This window comes from Triturus cristatus, chromosome 4_1 (assembly GCF_964204655.1).
Source record: "Triturus cristatus chromosome 4_1, aTriCri1.1, whole genome shotgun sequence".
Lineage (NCBI taxonomy): Eukaryota > Metazoa > Chordata > Amphibia > Caudata > Salamandridae > Triturus > Triturus cristatus.
Window position 1 is genome coordinate 1222060202 of NC_140585.1, and position 20037 is coordinate 1222080238.

The following is a 20037-nucleotide window of genomic DNA, read 5'->3' on the forward strand; positions in this document are numbered from 1 at the left end:
ACAAAGATAGTGCTCTTTGTATTCATTTACATCATGGGCATGTTGGATATTGACAAACGTTTTGGGTACTTTTGATGCTTGCCAAACTTGACTACTTTCACATTAATTGATTTCAGTGGACTATGATGATGTTTGTTCCTCAGAGGTGGTATTCCAATCTAGTCTTTCCACACTACAGGAAGCCATTTTGAAAGAGGCATGGCTGTGATCTTCCCAAAGAGCGTGTGCTTTGTTGTTTACACTTCAATTGCGGACAGGAACTATGCACTGCAACTGCTCAACCTTTGACCTTACTTTATTTCTTGAAGTGAGAGACTTACTGGAGGGGAATACCTTGACTTCATTTTGGTGTGTGAATTTTTGTATTATTATTTAAAGAGGCACTGTTGTTGACCATGCACTAATAAAGCTATTTCCCCCAGTAGCTTATTAGACCTGTGTAAGCCGCTTTTATTGACTTTGTCGATACATAGCAAGTTGCATATTGTAGTGTAAATTTGTGTTCGAGGCATATGAGCTGCAGATAGTATACTTTTGCATAGATCGTCATCTGGTGTTGGGCTCGGATGTTTGCACTTTGTTTTTGTCTTGGAAGAAGTCTTTGTAGTGACGAGGTAGGTGACTCCTCCCTAGGACGATAGTGCGCATGGGCATTGACTCCATCCTTAGATTGTATTTTTCCGCCATCGGGTTCGGATGTACATTGCTGCGCTCCGGGTCTATATCGGTTTTGAATTCCCCTTTGACGCGCAATTCTCTCCACTTGACTATATTATCTCGATCGCGTTTCCCTTTTCGACACGCATCTCCAAAACAAACTTCTCGACCTCCATCTTCGATGCAGGCCATTGGGCCTATCCGCGCTGACCACGCCTGCGTCAATGGAAAGGACTCATTTAAAAAAATGCCCCGGATGTGGTGCTAAGTTCCCACACACAGACTTGCACGAGGTGTGCAATCTCTGCCTCTCCCTGGAGCACGAAGAAAAGAACTGCAAGGCCTGTGCATCGTTCAGGTCGAAGAAAACCATCTGTGATAGTCGGACTCGGCGTCACATAATGTCTTGCGGAAGCAGCTCGATTTCGGACGTCCTCTGAGCAGATCCCGAAATCCAGCCGGAACAATCTGGTAACGAAGAAGACCTCTTAGGCTCCGAAGCTGACGACTCCGACGTTGAAGAGGAGTCAGTCACCCCGGCTCAGCGGTCCGTGAGTACTGAAATCCCTCTCCCAACAAGCATTTGCAATGCAATAGGTCTCGCAGTAGCAAAGTTAAAAGTTGTTGGTATTGTAAATGGCATTGTTGATTATCTATGTTTTTAAAGCGACCAATATATAAAAGGTTATTTATAATGTTAGTATGTGAAAGTGGGGTAAATGTGATATGTACGGTAATGTGACCAACGCTATGAAAGCGGCTACCACGAGTAAAAATTATGTCTTCCTCTAACCAGCGCCAAATAAACGTCTGTATTGTGACAAAAAAACGCACAAAAGGCTGCCTGAAAGTCTACTGTAGTGTGACTTTCTGTGACACTCCAGACACTTGAGAAACAAACCAGCCCAGGCAAATTGACCGTAAACAAGCAAACTGAGAAAGATAAGAATCTATTCCTCTGCAGCATCTGTGTGATGCAAATTAATCACAGCAGGATACTAAAGTCATTAAGGCAACAAAGGTGCACCCTAAAACAAGGAGGGGGGATACACGGTGCAGAAGAGGGTCTGGGAACGTCTCACAGGAAGGTTGGAGCTGAGCAGTAGGTTTAAGGTGTGAGGGGTGGAATATAAAAGTGCAGAAGGAGAACGCAGTGAAGTGAATAAATGTCCTTGCATAGTGCACAATACATAATGATTTGCCTCTGGGCGTCAGTTATTTAAAGAACGGAACCTAGATACAGGGAGACCATGGGGTTTTTCAAGCATCACAGTTTGCTTCAGTGCGGAATTAAAGATTAAATCCCAGGTTTCCTAGTTACAAAGTCTGCAGTTTCGTTGGTTGGACAAGGCCAGTACACAGAACAAAGTGTGGGCGGGAGGGGAGGGGGGACACATGTTCATTAAGGTGAGAATATAAACCAAAGGCACACAGAGAGAAGGAGCACAAAGAGAAAGAATTAAGAAATACACAAGCAGAGAGAAAGCATGCCAAAATGTGACATACATGCAAGCGCATTAGGGAGCTCCCTCGCCCAGGAAGCAAGGCCACGTGTCAATAGGAGGCGGCAAAAGTGAAGGCAAGAGGGGTAGCAACAGCATAGGTAGGTAGTGGGCAGAAAGTGCAGGAGGATTAGCAAAACCCTTGAGATGACGCTGGCCGGGGGGGGAGGGGGCTATGCGTGAAGGAGAAGGGGGCACAGTGACTGCTGGAGAAGGAGGGTAGAAGTTGGAGGGGGGTACGGGGAAGGTGGGTGAAAGACGTCACAGAATGTAGATAGGGGCGAGTAGCAGGGATGGGTTCACAAAAACGTGTATTATCAATGGAAATTGGTTACGAGCTGCACCAAACTGCGCTGTAATAAAAACAGCCCTTCTAGAAACAGGATCGGACCCGTCTCCATTCTCACACGCCATGGAAGGAAATCCACCCCCTGCGTGGGAGCTGCAAGGGCGTAATCAACGTAAAAGCAAGCGCATAAGGGAGCTCCCTCGCCCAGGAGGCAAGGCCACGTGTCAATAGTAGGCGGCGAAAGTGAAGGCAAGAGGGGTAGCAACAGCATAGGTAGGTAGTGGGCAGAAAGTGCAGGAGGATTCAGAGCAAAGGGGCAACAGAGTGTGAGGAGGGCAAATGGATGCTGAAAATAAGTGGGGTGGAGAGACGCTTCAAGGCATGGGCAAAGTGGGCAATTGCCCAGTCCCCCACCTTAAAGGGGGCCTTTGGGAATATAAACGTATCTTCTTCACCTACGACGTATATAATCAATATAGTTAACTAACGTAGGGACTGAATTAGCAAAACCCTCGAGATGACGCTGGCCGGGGGGGGAGGGGGCTATGCGTGAAGGAGGAGGGGGCACAGTGACTGCTGGAGAAGGAGGGTAGAAGTTGGAGGGGGGTACGGGGAAGGTGGGTGAAAGACGTCACAGAATGTAGATAGGGGCGAGTAGCAGGGATGGGTTCACAAAAACGTGTATTATCAATGGAAATTGGTTACGAGCTGCACCAAACTGCGCTGTAATAAAAACAGCCCTTCTAGAAACAGGATCAGACCCGTCTCCATTCTCACACGCCATGGAACGAAATCCACCCCCTGCGTGGGAGCTGCAAGGGCGGAATCGACGTAAAAGCAGGCAGCCCTGTGCCATCAAACTCAGGAAGCAATAAACGACATGCATTCAGCAAAGAACAAACAGCTGCAGGGTTAACGCGAATATTCATTACAACCGCTTCCATACACAGAACTACAGTTAATGGACAAGACAAGCCCAGCGGAGCGTGGCGCGCGTGCTTGGCGGGGGAGCGCATTCCAGGCGGGGAGGGACCCTTTGAAGTGCTCCCAAAAGCGGAGTGCATGGCGGCACGATGCGCGTGATTGTTCTTGTGCTACCCATGCAATCCGCTTTTGGGAGCACTTTGAAAAGCCCCTTTACAATAGTCTCGCTTTGCGATCGCTTACGCGATAGCAAGGTCGAGACCTAAGAAACAAACCGAAGGCCCCGGTAACACCCTCGCCCTCCGGCTTGGGTCAACACAGACAACATACTTCAGACGCCCCGCCCTTGGGCCCGGCTATGAAACCGAAATATAAGCCTTCTGACTCTGGCTCGAGTCAACCCCATTCCGGCGCCGGGAGGTCCTCCCCAGCACCGAAGCCACAAGGCAAAGATTCTTTGTCGACGTCAAAGCTTTCAGCGTCAAAGCATACCAAAGACTCTGAACCGAAGAAATCTAAGGAGCCGAAAAAGCCTTCTTACTCCAAAAAGTTGTCGGAGTCGAAAAAGGCCTTGGAGCAGAAAACCGATATCTGAAAGAAACAAGTTAGTTAGATTCCTCACCTTAGAATATCCCCAGGCGTCAGGCTGGATCCGGAAAGATTTTTTTGTCAGCAATACTCCTTGCGCGTCGCTAGGCGTCGTCTGCGGCTCCGCGTCCGTCGTCAGCGTCGTGCGCTGGAATGATGTCGTCGGAGTACTTAGACGCCGCCCTCAGGCGCTGACGTCAGTTCTTCTTTTTTCCGCGCCAGACAGCGCCGATCCGGGAAGAGCTTACCCCTTAGTAAATTTTTGACTAAACTTTTTGACTCTTTTTGGTCTTTTGTCGACTCGACTCTGGTGCCGGTAGGAAGCCTGGATTTAAGGCCTGTGACACCTGTCATCCCCTGATGTCGGCGATGGATCACCATCGCCGGTGCCTTTACTGCCTGGGGGCCGACCACGACGCGGAGTCGTGCCCCGATTGTCAGGCCTTGACCTCGAAGGCTAGGCGGGAGCGGTCCCGTAAGCTTCTCGAGCTTCGGCACTCGGCTCTGCGCCGCTCACGGTCCCGGTCCAGGAGGAGGTCCAAGGACCGGTCGCGGAGCCGCAGTCACCATCATCGCTCGTCGGGCTTGAAGTCTTCGGGTAAGTCGAAGCGATCAAAGAAGTCCAAGAGGCGACACCGCTCTTCGGGCTCCCCTCGCCGGTCGCGCGACTCGGCCGAGGATCAGGGTGGTCCCACCCCCGCGGCTCCGCCGGAGTCGCGTCCATCTCCATACCCGCCGGTCCCTGGGACTGACGCGACTCCGGTGGAGGTCAGTGCCTTCCTCTCGGCCATGAGAGGCCTGGCTCCGCCGTCGACGCCTGCCGGCGCGCCTTCGGGCCCCGCGGGCTCGACTGGGCGACCTCGCGTGCCGGCGGCTCCGGCCCCGGCGCCGTCGACGACTTCGGTCCCGATGCCGCAGGTCCCCGAGGGATCCAGGCCTGGATCTCTGTCGGCGCCGGTCGACCTCACGACGCCTCCTCCGCCGGCGCCGACACCGGTTCCACCTCCGGCGCCGTCTCCGGACGACGGCGTTCCCCGGTTTAGCCCCTGTCCGGACCAGACACCGGCACGGCGCTACCCGGCGCCGCACCCGACGCCGATGGATGACCGTTTCATCTACCGTCCGGCTCCGATCGTTCCTCCTGTTTATCAGGAATCGGATGACGGGGGCGACTGGGAGGGGTCTGATGACCCTATGCCCTCCAGGGTCAAATTTCACAGGACTGGGCAGACGAACTGGGGGATGCCAGTGGTCTGGACACTTCGCCGGACGCTGGCTTCATCTCTCCTCCGACTGTGGCTTCGGAGGAAGGTGCAGCTTTTTCAGTGGTGCTGCGAAAGACGGCCGAAGCCCTGGGGCTCGAGTTTCCTGCTGTGGCCGTGAGGACTAATGTCCTCACAGAGGTGCTTCAACCGTCAGCAAGCTCCACAGAGCCTCTGCTGCAGTTCAATGAGGCCCTCGTCGACGTTCTGCAGGGCACTTGGTCCAAGCCCTCCACAGTTCCTCCTGTGGATCAGAACGTGGCCGGGCGCCACTGCCCTGCTCCGGGCGATCCCAGTTTCCTGTCCCAACACCCCACCCCCGAGAGCCTGGTTATCCAGGCCTCCACTTCCCGATCCTCCTTCCCGTCCGCTCCCCCGGATCGGGAATCCAAGAGGCTGGAACAGTTCGGAAAGAAACTGTTCTCTTCCCTGAGTTTGGGCCTGCGGTCTTTGAGCACCGCTTGCCTCTTGGACCGTTTCTCCCACTCTCTGTGGGATGCGGTGGAGGATGTGCTGCCACTGTGTCCGGAGGAGGCCTGGACACGTCTCTCCCAGGCACTTGCTGACGGGCGAGATGCAGCGCGACATGCCATACGGTGTGGACTTGACACCACGGACTCGCTGGGTAGGGCGATTTCCACCACGGTGGCGCTCCGGCACCGCGCCTGGCTGAGGTCCACGTCTTTCTTGGGGGAAGTCCAGAGTACCCTCATGGATATGCCCTTTGATGGCGCTCGCCTTTTTGGTGAGAAGGCGGATAGTGCGCTGGCTCGTCTTAAGGACTCCCGGGATACGGCCACGTCCTTGGGTCTCTCGGCCCCACGGCCGCACACTTCTGCCTTTCGCCCCTTTCGTGGCCAAGGAAGGGGCGCCTCCTCACGTCCGCCTAGCCACCGGCCGCAGAACCAACCTGCACGCAGTCGCGGACGTGGGTTCCGCCGTGACGGTTCTAGAGGACAACGTGCCGGTCAGTCCACATCCACCCCGGCAGCATCCACCTGAAAGCCTTCCTAGTCCGAGCTTTCAGGCCCATTCCACGCCAGTGGGAGGCAGAGTTCGCCATCACCTGCTCCACTGGCGCTCCATCACTTCGGACAGGTGGGTGCTGCAAATCGTCCGAAGGGGCTACTCCCTCCCCTTCGAGACGACCCCTCCAGCCATGCCACCGCAGTGCCACCGTATATCGGAGGATCACTTGAATCTTCTGCGGGAGGAAGTTACGGCCCTCTTGGCGAAAGAGGCCGTCGAGCGCGTTCCTGGTCCAGAAGTAGGCCGTGGTTGCTATTCCCACTACTTTCTGGTTCCCAAGAAGGGCAAAGGGGGCCTACGCCCTATCTTGGCCCTCAGGAGCGTCAACACCTTCCGGAAGGAACGGTTCAAGATGCTAACTTTAACTCAGGTTCTGGCTGCCCTCGACCCTGGAGACTGGATGGTAGCGTTGGACTTGCAGGACGCCTATTTTCACATCCCCGTGCTCCCCTTCGGCCTCACCAGTGCCCCTCGGGTGTTCAAGAAAGTGATGGCGGTGGTCGCCCCAGCAAGTAGTCTCCCACCTCCAGACTACGGCCGACCTCCTGCATTTGCTGAGGTTCTCCATCAACGTGCCGAAGTCACACCTGAGTCCCTCCCAGAAGCTCCTCTTCATCGGAGCGGTTCTCGATTCGGCGCAGTTCCGAGGTTATCCTCCGGAACACCTGGTCCGGGATATTCAGGCTCCGATTCCCATCTTTCGGCCTCCATCCTGGGTTTCGGTCAGGTTGGTGCTGCGGCTTCTGGGGCTGATGGCCTCCTGCATCCTGTTGGTGCATTACGCCAGGTGGTGAATGCGGGCTCTGCAGTGGGACCTGAAGTTTCAGTGGGCCCAGCATCGAGGCAACCTGTCCGACCATGTCTTGGTCTCGGAGGGCACTGCAAAACAGTTGCAGTGGTGGCTCACGGACCGCGATTGGGTCAGCGGCAGATGCCTCTCCCTACCCCAACCGGAGCACGTAGTAGTGACGGACGCGTCCCTCCTGGGATGGGGGGGCCACATGGGAGAGGCGGAGATCAGAGGACTCTGGTCTCCGGCGGAGGCTCAACTCCATATCAACCTTTTGGAGCTGAGAGCGATCCGGCTTGCACTGAAAGCCTTCCTTCCCTCTGTCCGGGGAAGTGTCGTGCAGGTGTTCACGGACAACACCGCCGCCATGTGGTATTGCAACAAACAGGGCGGGGTGGGGTCGTGGACCCTTTGTCAGGAGGCTCTGCGCCTCTTGACATGGCTGGAGCACCAGGGCATCACCCTGGTGGTTCAACATGTGGCGGGCTCTCTGAACGCCAGAGCAGACTAACTCAGCCGCCGGTGCATGATGGATCACGAATGGCGTATGAACTCGGACGTGGCGCAAGGTCTCTTTCTGCAGTGGGGAGAGCCTTGGTTAGATCTATTCTCCACCGTAGAGAACGCACAATGTCAGCAGTTCTGCGCGTTGGAATTTCCAAGGCAGCACTCGCTCGGAGACGCATTTCGTCGCGAGTGGAGTTGCGGTCTGTTGTACGCCTTTCCGCCTATACCACTTCTGCCCAGAGTGCTGAAGAAGATCAGGCGCGACCGGGCCCAAGTCATCTTGGTGGCTCCGGATTGGGCACGAAGGTTGTGGTATCCCGAGCTACTCAGTATGTCAATCGATCCCCCGATACGACTGCCTCTTCAGGAGGACCTTCTGTCGCAGCAGCAGGGGACGGTCCTCCACCCAAACCTGTCCAGCCTCCACCTCCATGCGTGGAGATTGAGCAGCGGCAGTTGATGCCATTTGACTTGCCTCCTGAAGTCTGTGATGTCATTCTGGCAGCCAGGCGTCCCTCCACAAAATCGGTATACGCCTGCAGGTGGGACAAATTTGTGGCATGGTGCACAGCAAAGGCTGTGGATCCCCTTTCCGCCCCTCTTTCTGAGGTTCTACTCTTTCTTCTTTCCTTGGCCCAGCAGGGCTCTGCTCTGGGCACCTTGAAAGGTTATCTTGCTGCGATCTCTGCCTTCTTACGGCTTCCGGATCAGCCTTTTCTTTTCAAGTCCCCTGTTTCCCGTTTTCTCAAAGGCATTACTCACATGTTCCCTTCTGTCCCCTTTGTAATGCCTCAGTGGGACTTGAATCTTGTCCTGACTTTTCTGATGTGCGCTCCTTTTGAGCCTCTAAACAATTGTCCCATTCGTCTTCTGACCCTGAAAACTGCTTTCCTGGTAGCTATCACCTCCGCTAGACGGGTGAGTGAGCTCCAGGCTCTGTCATCTAAGCCTACCTTGCTTTCTGTTCATCCGGACAAGGTTGTCCTCCGGCCTCGTCCTTCGTTTCTACCGAAAGTGGTGACCCCATTTCACCTCGGGCAATCTGTCACGTTGCCCACCTTCTTTCCGCATCCTTCAAAAGAGGAAGAGAGGCTTCACCGTCTGGACCCAAAACGGGCGCTGTCCTTTTATTTGGACCGCACCAAACAGTTCCGGGTGGACGACCAACTTTTTGTTGGATACGTAGGAGCTAAGAAGGGGAAAGCGGTACACAAACGGACCATCTCACGGTGGGTCGTGTTGTGTATTAAACTTTGTTACTCCTTGGCAAAAAAGGACCCTCCTGTTGGGTTGAGGGCCCATTCCACCCGGGCCACAGTGGCTACTACTGCCCTGGGCCGGGGAGTCCCCTTGCAGGACATCTGTCGGGCGGCGACGTGGGCTTCTCTGCACACGTTTGCCAAGCACTATTGCCTGGACAGCCAAGTCCGGAGAGACGGCTTCTTTGGCCGTTCTGTTCTCCAGGATTTTCTGGTGTGACCTTGGTTCGCAGACCCACCACCGGGGTTGGTATTGCTGGGGTATCTATTCTAAGGTGAGGAATCTAACTAACATGTTTCTTTCAGATGAACAAGTTACTTACCTTCGGTAACGATGTATCTGTAAGAAACATTAGTTAGATTCCTCACCGACCCACCCATCCTCCCCGTTCTGCAAACTGACATCTAGGGTTAAGGTTATCCTTTTCAGGGCCCTAGATTTTTTGGCACCAGTGTCGGTCTCTTGCATGGCACTGCGTTCCTGGCGCGGAAAGCTATGTACAAGAACTGACGTCAGCGCGCGAGGGCGGTGTCTAAGTACTCCCGACGACGTCATTTCGGAGCCGCAGACGACGCCTAGCGACACGCAAGGGGTATTGCTGAAGAAAAATCTTTCCGGATCCAGCCTGACGCCTGGGGATATTCTAAGGTGAGGAATCTAACTAACTAATGTTTCTTACAGATACATCATTACCGAGGGTAAGTAACTTGTTCAACGAGTCTAAGACCCCCATGAAAACATTCACAGACTCCGTCCAAGGAAGGTTCGGTTCCAAAATCTTTAGCACCGAACAAAGACATTTTGCCCACTCAGCCTGATTTTTTGGACCCAAAACAAAAAACTTTGTTTATTGATCCAAACACGGGCAAACTAGTCGCCAAGCCTCCAAAAAATAGGAAACTGGACACTTCAGAGGACCCTTCAATTCCTCCCAGGAAACAAGACATGAGCACTAACACTTCCCCACCTCCTTCTCCTCCAGTTAATCCACACCTATTGATTTCTCCACCACATTCCCCACAACCTATAGTTTCACCTCAGACATCAGATACTGACGATGACGTAGATGGGGATACAGAGCCACAGGGGGATGATAATGATGATACACATACCATCCCACATAACGTAGACCCTTGGGAGAACTGAAATACAGACCTCGACCCACATAATGACCCGGATGTCTATCCATCTAAGCCGTCACCACCAGATGACAACACTGTGTTTGCGCAACTAATCACCAGAGCTGCCCAATACCATGGAGTCCCCTTACACTCCGACCCCTTAGATGAAGATTTTTTGCTAGAAACCTTCACACCCTCTCAAAAATCAACAAGCACCCTGCCAATGTTAAAAGGCTTGTTAAAACATGCCACAGAGGTTTTTAAGGACCCAGTCTGAGCCGGGGTTCTCAACCCCAGGGTGGATAAAAAATACAAGACCGCTCCTAATGACCCAATTTATATTAAAGGTCAGATCCCCTTGTATTCCCTTTTGGTAACTAATGCACGCAAACGGGCAAACTCTCAGGGTACAGGCGACACCCCACCTCCTGATAAGGAATCCAGATTAATTGATGCATCAGGGAAACGTATCGCATCACAGGCTGCAAACAATTGGCGCATCTGTGTGGGTGACCTTAACATCCACTTTGACGTTGCATCCTCACCTGACGCAGAGGAGGTAATCAATAGTCTGGGTGCTCTGTTACTCAATTTGAAAGTGTCTGGCCCCACCCACCAAAAAGGCCATCTTCTTGAGCCGTTTTTTTCCAACATCGATAGTCTTGTTGTGGAAAAGCCCATTCCCCTACCGTGGTCAGACCATTATATGGTCCCTTTCTTTTGGACCCGACAGGGTGGTAGTCAGCCACTGGAAAGGGTAAAAAAGTGGAGTCTGAATTGGTCTAAACTTCCCACTGAGTCCTGGGCATTAATCCTCGATAATACCAGACCCGTTTTAGAAGACAACCCTGAAACCACTAACAACAAGTTTAACAACTGGCTTGACTCTTCGTTAGATCTGCTTGTCCCCAAAAAATGGATGACCAATAAGATAGGCCCGAACTGTATAACGTGGTACTCTCCCAAGCTCAGAGAGCTGAAACAAATATGTAAACGTTTGGAGAGAAGCTGGAGGAAAGACTTCTCCACCATCAAGAAAACCAAATATAGAGAAGCCACTAAAGCCTACAAAGCAGAAATTAGAAATGCCCAATCCTTGTACTTCGAAAAAAAGATTATCCCAGCTTCCAACTCCGCCCGCGAAATTTTCCAGATTGCGAAATCTCTTCTTAAACCCCCTTTGCCTCCCCTGTCATCTGATGACATTTTAGGACATTGCAACAACTTGGCAAACTACTTTTTTTTTTTTTAAATCGAGGATATCTATTCTACTTTTCCCCCTATTCCAGCTTTTTAAAATACCCTCTCTTGGAGGATCAACCCCAATTGCCAGAACTCCTCCTTGAGACAATCCCTCCCATGGATATGAGATCCCTAAAAAAAATATCTCAATCAACTGAAATCTGGCTCCCCTAGTGATGTGGCACCCCTCACTATTCTGAGTCAGGTCTCCGATACGGTTGCTCCAACCATCTTGTACCTTATTAACATCCCATTTTCCTCTGGACTCGTTCCCTCCCCCTGGAAACGGGCAATGGTCAAAGCTCTTCTGAAAAAACCGAGTTCAGACCCAGAAGTATTTGCTAACTATCGGCCGATCTCGCTCCTGTCAGGGATCTCAAAAATGTGTGAAAAGTATGTCAACTTCGTTCTCTCAGCATTCTTGGAGAAGAACGAATGCTTTCACCCCTCCCAAACTGGTTTTAGACCCCAATAGGGCACGGAGACGGCCTTGCTAGCTGTAGTTGAAGAAGCCAGAAGAATTCTGGATGTCGGCGGCTCCGCGGCTATTGTCCTGCTCGACCTTAGTGCGGCCTTCGACATGGTCAACCACCAACTACTGATTTCAAGACTCTGAGAGGTAGGAGTTTCTGGAACTGTGCTCAAGTGGCTAGAGTCCTTTTTGACTGACAGATCATTCCAGGTTTTTGAGGACAATTTTATTTCCGAAAGGATGTCTCTGAGATGTGGGGTGCCTCAGAGTTCTTCCCTGAGCCCCACGCATTTAATGTTTATATGAGCCCCCCTGGCAGAGGTGGTCAAGCCTTTGGTATTCAGATTGTCTCCTATGCTGATGACACCCAGCTGATTGTGTCTCTTAATCAATCTGACAATGCGGAGACTAACCTGGCCAACTGCTTGGAAAGGGTCTCCGCGTGGATGGACGGCTCTTTCCTAAAACTCAATGCAGCTAAAACAGAGTTGATGTTTCTGGGTAAGACTACCAACCTGGATGCCAGCGTACTCTGGCCCAGATGTTTGGGCGTTATGCCCCCCAAAGATAAGATCAAAAGCCTTGGTGTTAGGCTGGACCACAACCTAAATTTCAAGGAGCAGGCACACAAGGTGGCAGGTACTTGCTATGGTATCCTGAAAATGATTAGAAAAATCCTCTCCCTGCTGCCTTTCAATGCTAGGAGACGATTGGTTCAAGCCTTGATTCCTTCTCGGCTTGATTACGCCAATGTGCTTTATCTAGGCTCTCCATGTTCTACTTTCAAAAAACTACAAACTGTACAAAATTGTGTAGCACGACTCCTCATGCAGGCCCATAATCGGGAATCCGCAAAAGCGCACATCATCTCTATGCATTGGCTTCCGGTTGCCAAAAGAATTCAGTTTAAGGCACTGTGCATTGCCCATAAGACTCTTTCGGCCAAGGCTCCATCGATCCTTCATTCTATCATCTCTCCCTACGACCCCAAAAGATCCCGGCGCTCCAGGAAGAAACATCTTGCAGTTGTTCCCAGGATAAATAGAGCTCGGAGTGGTGGACGCCTGTTCTAATTTACTGCGGCGAAATGCTGGAACTAGCTACCAGATTATATACGGCTTGAGGTCAACTATCTCTCCTTTCGCAAACTCCTGAAAACTTTTCTGTTTCCCCAATGCCCGTTTGTACCTCGGTGATGACTCTGCTTCTAGCGCTGGGAGGCCTTCTGGTAGCCATTCGCCCTCTAAATGTAAATTCATTAATTCATTCAATGCCCAAGCTTTATTGGCCAGATACGACAGAGCCCACTACGACGAGCTTGAAAAGCTCATGGAACACCTTCCTGACCAGTACAAGCAAAAGGCCAACGACCTTATCCAAGAGGGCAAATTGATTACCAACATCTCATTAAAATGTGCGTTGGATGCGGCCGATACCGCATCTCGTGCAATTAATACTAGTGTTTTGTTGCGCAGACACGCCTGGCTCCGGATATCTGGATTCAAGCAGGAGATTCAAACTGCTATTTTAAACCAGCCGTTTGATCAGGAACATCTTTTCGGGCCTACAGTTGACACATCCCTAGAAAATATGAAGGACACCAAGACTGCTAAGTCTATGGGGGCCTTACAGTTCCCTTCCCCTAGAGGCTCTTTTCAACGCTCTTTCTACAGACCCGGCTCAAAAACCACGGGTTCAGAACAGCCCTCTTCCTCCTACTAAAGCCCCACTCAAACATCCCCCAAAGGATACTTTCGCGGAGGATACAGAGGCAACAATAATAAGGGAAGAGGTCGCGGCAACAACAGCTGTGCCTCCCCTACCACTAAACAGTGACTTCCCGCCACTTCCCCCCGATCATCCCACTCCCGTCGGGGGACGTCTTTCACAGTTCCAAGCTGTCTGGAATTCCATCACAACAGAGAAGTGTGTAAGACAAATTATCCAGTATGGTTATTGCCTGGAACTTACTTCTACCCCCCCCCCCCCCCAAAAACATTCCTCCCAGACAGCGCCCGATGTCCTTAGAACATCTAACACTTCTCAAACAGGAGGTTCTCTCTCTATTACAAAAACATGCAATAGAACCAGTCTCCTTGCCTCATAAAGGCACATGGGTTTACTCCCTCTACTTCCTAATTCCAAAAAAGGACGGCTCTCTCAATCCCATACTGGACCTCAGGCCACTAAACCTCTACATTCAGTCAGACCACTTCCACATGGTCCCTCTCCAACCGGTGCTTCCACTACTTCAACAGGGCGACTTTCTCTCCACTCTGGATCTAAAGGATGCCTAGTTCCATACTTCCAATCGCCCCACTCACAGGAAATATCTCAGTCCTCCCGTTTGGGGTCGCTACAGCACCCTGAGTCTTCACCAAATGCCTCGCAGTAGTTGCAGCCCACTTAAGGAGACAGCACATTCAGGTCTTCCCTTATCTGGACAACTGGCTCATAAAAGCCAAATCTCACAGCAGCTGTGTTCAACACACACACAACACAATTCAACTGCTTTACAGCTTGGGATTCACAGTAAACCTCGCCAAATCCCATGTGCAACCGTCCAACATACAACAATACCTAGGGGCTACAATAGACACTTCAAAAGCTCCAGCATACCCCTATCCAGTCAGGACAAGCGCCATACAGGCTCTAATCCAAAATTTCAGCCTCAGCACTCACTACCAGAGAGAGTGTTCATGCAGTTAAGCGGGATGATGGCCTCCTGCATTCTCATTGTCGCTTATGCACGACTCCAAATGTGTCCCTCACAGGAATGTTTGGCGCGTCAGTGGAACCAGGCTCAAGGTCAGCTAACAGATCTTGTGTTGGTGGATGACCGTACCCATCGCTCTCTGCAGTGATGGAACACACAAAACCTTTCTAAAGGGCGGCCGTTCCTCGACCCAGTTCCACAGACAGTGCAAACAGCAGACTCATCGCTCACCAGCTGGGTAGCTCATCTTCAAACCCATACCATCCAGGGCATATGGACCCCCCCAACAAAAACCATTCCATATAAACTACCTGGAATTGTTAGCAATCTTCCTAGCGTTAAAAGCTTTTCAACCTCACCTCCCAGGCAAAGCTGTCCTGGTGCTAACAGACAACAGGACAGCAATGTACTACATACAGAAACAGGGGGGGGAACACATACTCTGCAGCTTTTACACCTAGCTCAGAGCATATGGAGATGGGCCATTCCGCAAAACCTACATCTCCTTGCAGAACACATCCCAGGGGTACACAATCAAATCACAGATCTGCTCAGTCGTCAAACACAGCAGATCCACGAATGGGAACTTCATCCTCAAGTTCTTCTTCCATTCTTTCACATGTGGGGCCACCAAGAAATAGATCTGTTCACCACACACCAAAACGCAGAATGCCCAACCTTCGCGTCCAGGTACCCACACCCATTGTCCAAAGGCAATGCGATATGGATAAAATGGTCAGGCAAATTTGCTTACGCTTTTCCGCCTCTCCCACTCATTGTTAGTGGTTCGGAAACTCAAACAGCATTCCCTCACAATGATCCTGGTTGCTCCAACATGGGCCCGACAATCATGGTTCACAACCCTATTGGAACAGTAGTTCCTCATCAAAAACTACATCTCTCACTCGAGCTTCTCACTCAGAACCATGGAAAGATAAGACATCCAGATCCCACTCAACTCAACCTTGCGATCTGGCACCTGAGGTCTTAGAGTTTGGCTACCTAAATCTTCCGCCAGACTGTATGTACATCATTAAAGAAGCTAGATGCCCTACCACCAGTTCATGCTATGCAGCAAAATGGAAACGATTTGTCATTTATTTCACAAACCACAAAATTAATCCACTACATGCTTCTATCCAGAACATTATCTGCTACCTTGTGCATCTACAACAGTGTAACCTAGCATATACATCTATCAGGCTACATCTAGCTACCATAGCAGCCTATCCCCAAAACAGACAAAAAATGTCTTTGTTTTGAGTGCCCACTATCAAAGCTTTTATGGAAGTACTTAGGAGAATAATTCCACCCAGAGTCCCGCCCTCTCCAGTGTGGAACCTAAACGTGGTCCTTACCAGACTCATGGGTCCCCCTTTTGAACCTCTCCACAAATGCGAAATACAGTTCCTCACTTGGAAGGTGGCCTTTTTGGTTGCTATCACATCTCTCAGGAGAGTTGGTGAACTCCAGGCATTAACCATACCAGAACCATTTTTGCAGATCCATCATAACAAAGTGGTTCTTAGGACTAACCCTAAATTTTTACCCAAAGTCATATCTGCTTTCCATCTCAGCCAGTCTGTTGAACTCCCAGTATTTTTTTCTCAACCAGACTCAGTGGCAGAACGAGATCTTCACACGTTAGACGATAAAAGAGCAATACTCTACTACATTGAAAGGACAAAATCCTTTAGAAAGACCAAACAACGCTTTGTGGCTTTCTCCCCACCTCATAAAGGCAATCCCATCTCAAATGCAGGAATTGCAAGGTGGATTGTTAAATGCATCCAAATAGGCTATATCAAAGCCAAACGCACACTAACCATTCCCCCGAGAGCTCATTCCACACGCAAACTAGGGGCTTCTATGGCATTCTTAGGGAACATTCCCCTTGATGACCTCTGCAAAGCAGCAACTTGGACGACATCACACACCTTCACAAAACACTATTGTGTAGATGTGCTGGCAAAACAACAAGCTAGTGTGAGCCAGGCTGTATTAACACTTTTTCAAATCACTGCAACAGATACAGGTAGCCACCGCTAAGGAGGTAACTGCTGTACAGTCTATGCAAAAGTATACAATCTGCCGCTCATATGCCTCGAACGGAAAATGCTACTTACCAGTATGCATCTGAACAATCTAAGATGGAGTCGATGCTCATGCGCACTATCGTCCTAGGGAAGAGTCAACTACCTCGTCACTACAAAGACTTCTTCTAAGACAAAAACAAAGTGCAAACATCTAAGCCCAACACCAGATGGCGATCTATGCAAAAGTATACGATTTGCAGCTCTACATGCCAAAAACAGATGCATACTGGTAAGTAGCATTTTCCTTTTTCACCTCCATCTATATTTCTTATTTCTATAGGACCAACAAAGGATAAAGTGTGTTAAACTTCTTTTTTTGCCACTGTTCATGTTTGGAGAACTAATGAGTATTATTGTACAGATTCGACTGATTGGGACTGCTGGCTTTTGTGAGTGGTCATGGACACTCATTTTGATAAATAACTCTAGTATGATGATGCATCCATTGAATCTTCCCTATTTTGATTTAATGTGTTAGTTAAGACAGATAGCTATGTCCCGATGAGACACTGGGTCTCTTGCCACTATGGGTTGAATCTTCAACTTTGAATACAGGACATGGGTCTAATCACAATGATAGCAAACCTTTTTGAATGGAGAAAGATGGTGCCCCTTTCTTTTATATTGGCCTACACTGAAAATAAACTGTTCACCTTAACCTGTGCACCACATCAAGTGCACCTTCTTATCAGTTTCAGTATCTATACAATACACACAAACTTTTGTAACTATATTTTGCATCAGTTTGGCCAGTTCTATTTGCTATTAGTTGACTTACTAAGCATTAACTGTTATCTCCTAATAGCCTGGATAGACTTGCCTGGTAACTAAGTCATTGATTAATTTTATTGGCTCATTCCGTAGGAACCATTGATTTAGATTCTCAGTGCACAGAAGTCAACGCTTCTAAAACATTGATACGACTTTGTGTAACGTGTCCTGGTTGGATGTTACTTTTTCCGAATTTCAGAAAAAGGACAAGAGGGGAGAAGGAAAAGAATAAATTGCAACACATTTTTGCCTGTTATCATTTTGGTACTGATGTTTCTCGCGCACTCCCTGCTGGTACTGTAGGGCAAATCTCATCAGCCATCTGCTGTTGAGTCTCAGTACACTTTTAGTTGGCACATATAAGAGTCTGGCGTTTGAGACCTGTCTCTCTCCTAATTTTTTTTTTAAACAAATTTTTATTGGTTTTCCGAAAAAGCTATACAAACAGCCCCATGGGCATCATAGTAAAATAGCTGGGAAGGGGTCATGTATTACAATTATATACAATAATATTCTTGCGGTCGTCCCAGAGCTGGCAGCAAGCCAAGAATATCTTCAAGGGGTCTCCAGAAATGCCTCGCCAATTCCCCGCCACCTTCCCATAGGTAACCCAGCATACAGCTCTATTTGTGTCCAGATATGTAACAGTCCAGTAATGTTGAATCAAATAAGAAACTCCCAATACCCATCCCACCCTCCCGGTCCTTAAAACACCCGGACAAAGCCCCCCCTCCCCCTCCAAGCATGCCGCTGACCATTAAAATACTCAGGGAGTTGACCAGATCTCCTGTACCACCCACCAGAAACGCTGTCTCGTAGGCCTCAATCCAGGGCAGTCCGTGAACACCGGGGGAAGGTCCCTGCCAGGCCCCTATTGTTCGCACCATGCCTCTGTCATCAAGTGGCGGTCGCGCATTCAGCCTGAGCGCCCTCCACCCCATCAAGTATATTCTCGTCATCTTCAGTTGGGTGCTTAATCAGGTCCACAATCGCCACCCACGCCCGAGCCATTTCCATTGTCTTCTCGCTCCCATTTCGCCTGGCCATGCCTAGTCTGTAGTTCCCTTCACTCTCCGCCCACTTCACGAGTTCCCTACGCCAGCGTGCTAGAGTAGGCCCTTGCCTCGCCTTCCAGTGAGCAGTAAGTTCTCTTTTTGCCAGGACTAATCCCAAATCAATGAACTTGCTGGTGATTTTGTTATTAGCAGTGTGCGGGAACCAGTGCAATAAGCAAACCCGTGGCGTCAGAACTATCTCCCTCTCCGTCACAGTTGCCAGAGCAGTCGTCACCTCTTGCCAATAGTCCCCCAGCTGTGGGCAGGGCCAGAACACGTGTAGAAACTGCGCCCCTTCGAGATTATAACGGGGACAAGTGGATGACGCCCCAAAATTGTCGTTAACTTTGCCGGGTGTTAGGTACGCCCTTTGTAAGACATAAAATTGGATCAGCTGAAAGCGCGCATTCCGTGAGCTTTTTCACGCCCCCTCGACAACCGCTCCCCAAAGTTTTTCCCCAATGGGTTCCCCCAGGTCCACCTCCCATTTGAGTCACAACGCTGTTAAGGTTTGACGCAAGTCCTGGGTAATCCGCCGATGAAGACAAGTCACCACCTTAAAAGGTCCCGCTGCCATCACTACATACTGACAGGCGAGAAACGTATCCGGCTCCGCCAGGCCCCTCCGCCAGTGCCTTCTGACAGCTGCTGTCAGGGTCGCATGAAATAGAAAGTCTCCTCGCGGTAGGTCATGGCGCTCCTGAAGATCATTAAAGGGGAGGAGATTGCCATCCTCGTAAAGGTCACCCAATGTGAGGATTCCTGCCTCTTCCCAGGACTGCAGCTTACTCCAGTCACCCCCATGGGACAGCACCTCACACATCCCCAGCGGGATCTCAGGCGCGTACGGGGTCTTGACACGCGCCCTCCTGGTCATGCGTGCCCAACACTGTCGCACCACGCGTAAATCTGGTGGCACTAACCCATCCCTTAGTGGTACTCACAGCAGAACACAGGACAAAAGTCGCCAGCTTGGATCCGACCCTCCCATGGCCTCCGAATGCCAGATGTGGCCAGCCACCCATTTCGTAAACCATTGGAGTTGTGCGGCATGATAATAGGCCTCAAGGTCCGGCAACGCAAGGCCTCCCTCCGCCCTGGGCCGTTGCATGGTGGTCAGGGCAACCCTCCTTCTCCCAGCCCCCCACAGGAATCCTGTAATCAAGGTATTATGCTGGGCAAAAAAGTTACTTGGGATCCAAATGGGGAGCATCCCAAAGTAATACAGGAACCTGGGTAGAGTGACCATCTTCACCAAAGCAACTCTACTCGCAACGGAAGGGTTCCCCAAAAGTCGATACAGGTTTTGGCACTGCGCAACGCTCGTCCCACATTGCCTTCCAACAGGTCGGCAGGATCGTGATAAATCTGGGTCCCTAGGTAAGCCAAGCTGCGTGGTTCCCACAGGACTCCCCCTGCACTCTGTTGGTCCACTCTTCCCGACTTGGTGGGGAACAAACACAACTTGGCCCAGTTCACCAGCAGTCCTGCTATTCTTCCCAAATCCTTCGCTCCTCTAAGCGCATCCCCGGAATCTAGCAGAAACATGAGCAGATCGTCCGCATACAACGCTATATGCTGCATCTGTCCCCCCCACCAATAGTCCGGAATAATATCTTCCCGTCCTGGCGTGTGCAGCCATGGGCTCCATCGCCAGAGCAAACAGTAGAGGGGATAACGGCACCCTTGTCTCTTCCCCCGAGCAACCTTACAGGCAGCAGTGATCAAGCCTCCTGTCTTGACTCTGGCAGTGGAA

The 20037-nt window shown here is 50.7% G+C and overlaps 1 protein-coding gene across 1 annotated transcript in view; it reads left to right on the forward strand.

Moving 5' to 3' along the window:
- The window catches only part of DCTN2 (dynactin subunit 2), a 190838-nt gene that overhangs the window by 148241 nt on the left and 22560 nt on the right, over positions 1–20037 (forward strand). The window lies entirely within an intron of this gene.